The sequence below is a fragment of the Papaver somniferum genome, chromosome 7 (genome assembly GCF_003573695.1).
Source record: "Papaver somniferum cultivar HN1 chromosome 7, ASM357369v1, whole genome shotgun sequence".
NCBI lineage: Eukaryota > Viridiplantae > Streptophyta > Magnoliopsida > Ranunculales > Papaveraceae > Papaver > Papaver somniferum.
In genome coordinates, this window is record NC_039364.1 from 169,393,502 (window position 1) to 169,403,769 (window position 10,268).

Sequence of the window (10,268 nt, forward strand, 5' to 3'; positions counted from 1 at the left end):
CATCATCAATACCTCTAGTAGACCCCGAGACTGTTTTCCATCAGAATATCAGCGACTAATGAATCTGAATATGAAACAGTTTATTGTGGAAGAGGTAATACCAGACATCCATAGGTGTCATATGCAAGTAAGTTCTATCCAACACCTTTATCTGCGCGGGTCATTTTACGTACTATCAAAGATTGGGGACCTGATCCTAAGGTCAACCCCTCTCTGACTAGATGATGTGAATGGGAAGCTGATCCTTTTCATTATTTCATCAAGTAGGTATGATTCATCTTTGCAGGAACACAAGATAATTAATAAGATATTCATGAGAAAATTAGTATCTAACAATGTGAAGGAATGTCATGGACAATTTCCTGTAACGTTATTGAATTTTTCATAACGAGACTAAGGAAGTGACACCTAATCCCTTTCAAGTTGAAGACTTAGTCTTGAAGATAGCTAAAGGTGGACACCTCTCCGCATCAACCTCTCCAACAAACGAAGAAGATCCTTAATGAAATGATGAGGGTACCAAGTACACCACCATCTTTTCGATATCAATCTATAAGTTTGATACCTTGCGTGATCTATTATAGACAAGTTATTGAAGTTGTTGAAACTTGGAATCAAGCGTATGAAGAATGAGTTAAGAGAATGGTACGTAATGTAATATATATATCTTTTAATTCGTGTATTCTCCATATGTAATAGAGTTTTGTCACTAAAATCGACAAAGAGGGAGATCTTTAGAGCATTGCTTGGTTGAACGCACCAAGCGTTGGTGTGTCAAGGTTGGTTGTCATATTTTAGTATCAAAACTCAAAATTCGCTTGATTACATTACTAGAGTCAACTTTGCTAGGTTTAGACTAGGAAGTCTAGAAATGTTGAGACATACAAGTATTACTCCGAAAACCTAAAGATTCCGAAGACATATCGACAACGATAATAACATCATACTTCTGCTTTGAAAAAGTATCGAAACTACCAATTATACTAGGATTTTAATAAAAAGTTAATGAAAAAAGATTCGAAAAAGATATTGAAAAAAAATATTAAAAATAGTTAATTAATCATATATAAACTAATTTCATACCCTATTCATCAATTAACACTAACTAAACTTGGTGAATAAGGGGTTTTTGGTATTACTTCAAAATGTCCATGGTTTGGTATATTGAGTTGCCCCAAATTCTTTTTGGTCTCCCCTGAAACCTCAGGTTTATTTACCATAATTATTTTCTTGAAGATAAAAATATAAAGATATTAATCATATTGTTTCCTATTTAGATAAGTTTTTAAATGATATTGAATAAGATCTTATTGGAAGTACATTTATAATGAAAATAAAATGAGGGTATATGTGAGAGTTTATTGAAAAAATACGAGAATAAACAGAAGTGGGACATAATTTTGAAATTTACAGAAATAGTATAGACAAAAAATTTGAAAAAAATTGAGTAATAAATAAAGAGAGAGATCCCTTTGCACTCTTATTTTCACACTATCTCATTCTCACACATTGGGACATATTTTTTTTTAATCAAAATCAACTTGATTGATAAGGGTTGATACCGAAATTACTGGGGGCTGATACCATTTAACCGATCCAACGGTCAGGATTGCTTAAGATCATTTTGTCATATATGAAATGGTATCAGCCCCTAACAGTTTGGTATCAGCCTATATCAATCGTGAAAATCAATCGGCAATGTGTATGAAGCAAATATTTTCGGAATGAATTCATTTTTTGTGGGTACGTAGAGCTTTGTAAAACGAACGCGTCTCCAAAATATTGGCTTCAAACATGTTTGAGAGCTTTGTAAAATGAACGTGTCTCCAAAATATTGGCTTCAAACATGTTTGATTTTGATTAAGAAAAACGCGTCCCGACGTGTGAGATAGCATGAAAATAAGTGTGTAAAGGATTCTTCCTCGTAAATAAATAAATAAATATCTGAGGTCTCCGGATAATTCTTTGCGTAGCCCATATAGATAATTTCTTGACTGGAAGAACTCTCAAGTAAGAAAATGATCTAGTGAAATCCCGCTGTACACTTTCCTTGCACTATGATTTAATCTACTGATCTACTGGTTACAAAAAGCAGATATCCAGGTTCCGCTGCTATAAGATACAAATCAACACAAGTAGTTGTGCTTCACTTATATAATTTCAATTAAAAGAATATGAAAAACTCGGGCCACTGCCGAAACTGGGACTCTGATCAGCTTCACAGATCTAGATCCCCGTCGATTAAACATATATTAACCCAAAAATGGCTCAAATACAAGATTGCATACATCTCATTCACATCTGAGCTATCGCCACCCTTTACCTTCATGCACAATTATAATGATGGATCACCAGTGCAGATTTTACATGATTAAACAAAAATATCTCTGCACTCGCTTCTCATCCCTAGCTAGATCCCACAAAAATGTCCACTTTGAGTTCTTCACCGGATGCAGCATAGAACGAGATCAACAAGTTTAACTGTTGTTGCCCATAAGGTAGGTAACCCAAAAGAAGCTACTTGGATCCGACAACCCTTAGTCTCTTGTGTATGGTAATGCAAAGTCATTGATTCTCTGCTTGAGATGCTAGTAAAACATGAAAAAACATGAGTAAACTTCGACCAAAAGGAAATAAGGTATCTTTGTGCTATAACGACAATGAATAAACGGTACCTTAAGCTCTTCATGAAGTAAAATGAATATTTTTTTGAGCCGTTTATGCCTCTGCATTAGAAAAAAAAAAGTTTATTTAGATTTAACAAAAATGGATACCCTAATTTATTAGAATGTGGGGGGAAAAGAAGTACAGCCGATCTACTCTAATCCTAAAATGAGAAGGTAAACTGAAAGGGGAGCATAACATACTGTTCCACATTGACGGTAGCTTTCCTTAAGCTGCTCGAGGATATCATAATATCTCTTCCTATCCTTAATTTTAGCAAGAGCAAGGTCCTGCCCAAGTTTATCGAAATCATTCCTGCAGCCATTAGATTTCTCATCATCAGTACCAAATTTCAATACTACCGTCGGGTGACAAAAAGCATATGTTAGTATATCAAAAACGAAGACCCTAAGGGCAAGATGGGAACTGCAAACCTGTAAGTCTCTAAATTCTCATTCAAAGTGCAATAACTCTCATATTTCTCACAATATTCCTGAACATAGTCTTTGTATCTGCAAAAGTAATAACCATCATCAGTATGCACAAAGAAATTTCTACGGCGTAATACAAGAACCACATCACAATCAAGTGAGACTACGTACTGTGAGATGTCCTTTATCGGTCCTCTAAGTTCCGGCTCATCCTTTTCATATTTGGAATAAGGACAGTTACTTCGTCAGAAGAAGATTCCCTCCTTTTCCGGCTGCTATTATGGCTCCCCATCACGAAGCTATCCCTCCTCTCGTTTGGTTCTGGCATGGTACTAGATTTTGAGAGTTTTGACTCCTTTACATTGTTAGGAACAGCCGCTTGTCCTGAACTTTTGGTCTCTGGTTGTTGTGGTAGAGAGACAAGTCCCTTTTTATTGGTGTCCAAGTAACCATTCTTTCTCGAGTTACCACCCATGTCTGACAACTTATTCAACTGGGACCCAGCTTCAGAGTCAGTGAGGTCCGTCCTCGGCATCTGCGGAGCCTGATACTGCCCAACCCTTTGTTGTTGCCTCATCCATGAATCTTCATTTTCATCTTCTGGGGTCCTCTTCCTAAACGAGCTCTCTTGGGTACCGCCAATTCCAACTCTTGAGTTTGGTGGAGACAGTTTTCTTGACTCTTGGATCGTTTCCGCTGATGTTCTTCCATTTAAGTCCAAGTTATCTGGAACAACAGATTTATTCTTTGAATTCCTAAAAGAGTTGTTTCTACCAAACTGCTTCTTTACCCCCTGAGTTTCTTCTGCAGGAAGTTCACCCAACTCCAACTCTGAAACCTCCCTTCTCAGTACTTTGCCTTTCCCATTGGCGATTGGAGATTTTTCTGGATCAGTTTTGGTAATATCCTTCGGTAAAGACCCCATATATGAGTCTCCAACATCACATTCCCTCACATTATTACCAACTGACTTCTCATTACCATAAGCATCTTCACTATGTTTGTCTCTGCTCATGGAGAACTTTTCATGTGGAAGACTAGGACTTCTTTCAGATTCGACACCACGGGCTAAGTTATCAGTGTATCTGTTGACCATGTCCAACGCCTTTCCTCGCGCATTAAGATCTCCAGATCTTTGACCTAAACGTTGAGCATCTGAAACAGATATCCCAGCCATTGATAGGTTATATCCTTTTCGTGAGCTTGTATCTGAAATTCCATCCCTGCCAACTTTGTTTGACAGATGCACATTATAACTATCCTGGTCAGGCCTATTAAGACTTATGTGTTGTGGATCCTCTGATGCAAAAGAGTCCTTACTTCTCCCGGATGTCTGTGGTGGATTCAAGCCTCCTGGTTTCATCCTTTTAGCACTCTCAGACTTCTCACAGGAGTAGTTTGGCTCCGAACCCTTTCTGGATTTGGCTTTCGCATTTCTATTAGAACTGTCAAGGTCAAAATAACTAGTCATATTCTGATTTTCATTACCGCCATTTCTGACAAAGGACCTCTGTTGGCCATCTCCTGGCTGACTAAGACCAGGCATAACGTTTTCCTCCAGCGATCTCGTGTTTGTTTCAAGGGGAACTGTATCATCATCTCCAAGAATATCGATTTCTATATCATCATTAGGTAAGTCTCCAACAATGTCAACTATATCAGACATTCGAGCATCTTGTTTATCTTTACTAATCCCGTTGAGCACAAGTCCATCATCAGGAGTTCTCCAAGGCATAGGAGCGGTCGTGATATGGGCCGGTAAGTTACTCCCAGGTTCTTCTCGGTCATCGTCGCCTGTCATAATATCCACATCAACATCAGAACCTTCTTTGCTGCTTGAAGAGCCATCACTTTCGCTGTCACTACTACTCCCACTTCCAGCCGGGCTTCTACTCTTGCTTCGGCTTTTACTCTGGCTTCCACTGCTTCCACTATCACTACTATCACTGTCACTATCACTGTCACTATCGCTTTCACTAGAACTAGCATGCCCATCACTATGATCCGATGTTTTCTTGTCACCAAATGTCTTAGGAGAATTTTGTTGGATTGCAACATTGTCGGCTATATTTGATTCTTCTACTTCAGATTCAAGTTGTTTCTGATGTTCAGATGCTTTGGGTGTAGCTTTTTCTACCCCACCTTGAAGATGTGTTTGATCATGGGCGATCTCAGCTGAACTGGACAGGAATTATTATTTATTTATTTTAAAAAAAGAGTATATAAAATGAACAAAAAAGGAAAAGAAATACATAATTCAACAAATCAGTATAGACTAATGTTCCAAAATCGGTACAATGAAATGGTAGGTACCTTCCACTTCCAGATGATAGTTTCTTGAAGCTTTCCACATCTAAATCAACTCCTGTTTTCAGCAAGTATCTTGGAGCTTCATAAATTGCAATCTGATGCTCAACATAAATAAAACGATAAAACTATAAGATTCGTAACGTTCGTTAAAGATATTTTACTTTGAAAGGTTTTAACTACTAACCTTTTTCAAAATCGGTTCTATCTTTTTACAGCAGTTGGGAACTGAGTCGCCTAATTCCTTCTCGAGGCCCTACAAGAGAACGGAATGCAAATATATCAACATTTTTTTTCCTTCAGAAAGTTCAATTTGAAAAACTGGAGTCTGATGCATAACGCAGCGAACTGCACCATCCCCCTCTGTTACAATTTGTCAAAGTTGGATATTCTGATTAGTAAAACCTACCACAATTCGGAATACACTGAGTGGCATATATAACAAAATAGAAAAAAAATATAGTAAAACAAAATAAATCTAATACTTGTACATATTGTTTTTTGGAAAACCAAGGATGGTTGTTTACCCAATATAACTCAACTTCGACTTAAAACAAAAACAGCAAGGATAAACATGATAGATGCCCACTTCCTTTAGTTATACATCAGATCATGCGAATCCATATTCATACTAATTACTATTATGTGTTTATAGTAGTTTAGTTGCATTTACGTAACACTTACCTTGATCGTCATCCCTTTTGGATTTTCTAGGAGTATTTTAATCAACATACTCTGCAAATCCTTGGGTGTGGCTTCTAAGCCCTTCTTAATTCTAGATGCTTCACGTCCAACTGCATGAACAGTCCTGCTAGGAGTCACCTTCTCAGTGACTGTGTTCTCTTTACTTGATGCACGGGGAACTTCTATAGCTGCTGAAGCCTTTGAAAGACTCCCACTACCAAAGGGAGATGTTGAAGCAACAGGTTGCTCAGGAGATGGAAATGGCAGCCTACCCTTAGGAGGAGTTGCTGAAGAAGATAACCCTGCCTTGAAAACAGATTTAGGGGGACCTGTCATGGCAATGGATGCAGATTTTGAAAGATTACTCCTCATTTGCTAACCATGTATATGATGATTTATCAACACATTTTAATTTGCAGATGACGCCAAACGTATGATTTTAATCTCATAATCGATTATTTTAGATGTTACTAATCAGAGCCAAAGTTTGTTAAGAAAGGAGGTTGATTCTTTTATAGGCTTGCAGCAAAAGCCAAGGTCTTAGTTGAGCTTTCATAAACATGCTGATGTTTACCTTGAGATGGTGGTTCCACTTTCCTCTTCTTAGGAGCAGGTTCTTTCTTTGACTTCACACCCATTTTCCGCGGATTACCTAGAAAAGTACATTAACATAAGAAGATACACGCAAAAAAGTATTGGAGAAGTATTTGCCACTCCACAAAATCAGATATTTTACATGTTAATTTAGCAGTTCAAGTAATTTAGATGTAAGCAGGTCAGTCTTTTCAATTTTGAGCAAATTTCACGGCCTTGGGAGAGAAAAAAAAAAGTATTCAAGAGAGGTTCATAACTAGCATGTGCCAATGATTTAGCTCCTGATTTTTCCCAACATACAAACAAGCAAAATATAATGGAAAGAAACTGAATTGCAGGTACAGAACTCACTATCAACTGCAGCTGCAGCTATTGATTTCAATTGATTCTTCATAGATGGATTCCCGTGGTCAAGGACAATAGCTCTACAAAATAAATTTAAATTAATCACTACAGTTGTACAGATACGCAATTCCCTAATACTTCAATGGAAAATATTTTAACACAACATCAACTTTGGAAAGATGGCGAATATAACAAATTGACCACTAAGTTCACCAACTCAAATGGACCCATAGTACAGGAACACCACGATTATTTAATGTTAAACCCCTGAAGAGCAATTTCTAATTGTAAATGTGTAGTTCTAATTGTAAATGTGTAGTAGACCTGCAATACAGAGAACATAGTCTGAAAGGACTGCAGGAGAAACTATTCTAAAGGTAACATAAAAAATCCAGTGGGAAAATTTTCAAGGGATCAACAGCAGAGTGAAATATTAAAGATACAGAAAACCGTAGTAAGTCTAAAGATGCATGCAAGAATTACTTACCTAAACTTACGACAAATATAACACACCTAAAGGGGCAAAAATTTGTATTGATTTCAACATTTGGATATCCAAAATGATTTCTTCACGAGCTGCTAGAAGAGCAGCAAAAATCTGAGACCAACCCTAAACCCCCTCACTAGCAATGTATTATATAGAAGTAAAACTTCAAAAAAGCTATAAGCTTCTCTCAGATATCTTTCAAACTGTGTTTTATCTATCAAATCTAGTTCTTTGAAATTGCCCACCTCCCTCCACCCAAAACAGTTAAGGCTACAGAAAATGGGATAGAACTTTATATCATGGTGCGTGACAGCTTTTTCCAAAGTGTATCACATTTAATTCCAGCTTTCCCCTGGAAACATGGGACTTGAACCAAGAAATAGCTCCAATCCTATTTCGTATAAAAGACAAGATTTTATAAGAAGTTTAGCAATAGTTCAAATGTCATAATTATCTCCACCTTTTCAATAAAACTTGCCTCTCAAAAACTGCAAAAGAAAGAGCGAGCAACGATATTTCAACATATTTTGCTCTGACACCCACGCGATAGATCAGTCATTCTCATCAGTAATATGCAGGATGCAGGATGCAGGATGAGGGAGGAAAATGGTCACAGACAGTAACACTAATAACGATCCTATGCAACGGACACATTTTAAACTCAAAGATATTAGCAAATCCGAAAAGAAGTAATGACGCAATTGGAAACAGTCTAGACCAACCAAAATCCTTAATCAGCTAATTATGCAACTCCAAGCAATAAAGCAAGTTGAACAATACACTCATAACATACTTTCTAGATTTGCTTCTCTGTTCAGCTTCCTCTGACCGCATTTTCACGTGGTTCTTTGTAGATTCATCCAGGATGCGTTGGACACTTAGCTTTCTCCATGGGCATCCAGATTCAATAAGCAAACCCTTTCCATCGTCACTACTTCGGCGTTCTTCATATATATCACAAAGATCACCCACTTCCTGAGACCATGTAAATCTGAAGTCCTTGCCGCCTACATCAATAACCTGATTCAAGCATTGACTTCGTAAAAAGTTTTTGATGTTTAACAACAACCAGGTTTACACATGCAACCACACAGGTATAATGTAGTAACAAATATTAATCTCAAAAGTTCCTGAATCAAAAAGCCATTTCGGTAGGTGAACAAAAAGGATGCCTGCAACATGTATAAGAACAGCAAAAAAAACTAAAACCCACAGGACAGACACTGAGCAGGAGGATAATCCATATACACGTTTCCCCCATCTATGATCAATCAACCTTAACAAATGTGAAGAAATATTTAAGTTACGTTCCACTAAGTTTTATTAGTGGTTATGGTTCATTATTTTGCAAGACTTTGTCCAAGGTCATAACAGAATCGTTTGAGTAACTTAGAGCCCCTAGAAAAAAAACTGTCTGACTTGTTCATAAGTTAATGAACACCATACATGAATCCTCTAACTATATTGTTCAAATCTCCAATTTCATGAATGTAATGTATTGTGAAGTATTTGAAAATCAGACACAATACAATCACTTAATGTGGAACTAACTTAATCCTTAAGATAAACCTAACATCATAAACTAATACTGAATCAAATTGAAGAAACCCAATTTAGTTTTTTATGCAATTCAACCCTAAAACAAATTTGAGATTTGCCTAACATAGACACTGAACTTAAATTCAATCAAATTGGGGAAAAGAAACTTAAATTAGAGAGTAAATAAAGTACTTACGTTCCCGAAGGAATTATTAGCATTAGAATCAAATTTGATCCGAGCAGTTTCACCTTGAGCTTCAACACGTCTGATCTCTTCAACAAGATCAGGAGCAAGACGAATAATCATAGCATAAGAAAGTGGGTCATCACTGACAAGACTATAACTCTCGTCAGGAGAGGATGGAACCTTTGCACTTTCATGGCGGTTTCGAACAGAAGATAAGGAGGCACCACCACCAGTTGAGAGACGATTGGAAGTTGTTGTAGATATAGGAACGATTGGGCGATTAGAAGGTGGTGGAGGAAAAGGAGAACGGTTTCTTTTACCAACACTACCACGACCACGACCTCCACTACCGCCACCACCACTACCTCTGCCTCTGCCACCAAGTTTTCCTGAACTACCGTACATGGCTTGAGATGAAATTGAGGCGGGCGTACGTTAGCTAACGTACGCTAATCTGATAGAACATGATAATTCGTGAGAAGACTAATTGAAGTAGACAGATGTAGAGAGACAGAGATAGAAAATCAGAGAGACAAGAAGGAGAAGGAGAAGGAGATGGAGGAGGAGAGAAGATGGAAGAGGCTTCTGTTTTTATTTTTTTTTTTTTTTTTTTTCCATTTTTTTTCTTTTTTGAAAATATTTTAATTTACCGAAAACGAGATATTTTTGATTTTATTTGAAGTCCTTTTAATTTGTTGTCTTAAGTTCCGTGGAAGTCAAGTAGTCTAAGTCCTATGGGCTAGATTGGGCTGATAGATTAGCAGTTAAGTGTTGCAATTCAAAAAAAAGTGTGGCCTATAAGTTAATGTTAGTTCTCTCTTCTAGCATGTGCTCGCAGTTGAACTAGCAGCGTGATTGAAGCGCTGAACCAAAAAATGACATTTATGTTGAATGGTTCGGCGCTCACAAAAATCACACGGATCACAAAAATCACAAAATTTGATCTAACGGCTGAGATTTAAAACGCTGAACCAAACAGCGCTGGACAGTGGTCCCAGAAGACGTGTACTGCTAATCTAGCTGCTAAATT

General features: G+C 37.3%; 1 pseudogene; it reads right to left on the bottom strand.

The window, feature by feature from the left end:
• Window positions 1-2,022: 2,022 nt before the first annotated feature.
• LOC113299032 lies at window positions 2,023-9,825 on the bottom strand (annotated as a pseudogene).
• Between the last annotated feature and the right edge of the window lie 443 nt (window positions 9,826-10,268).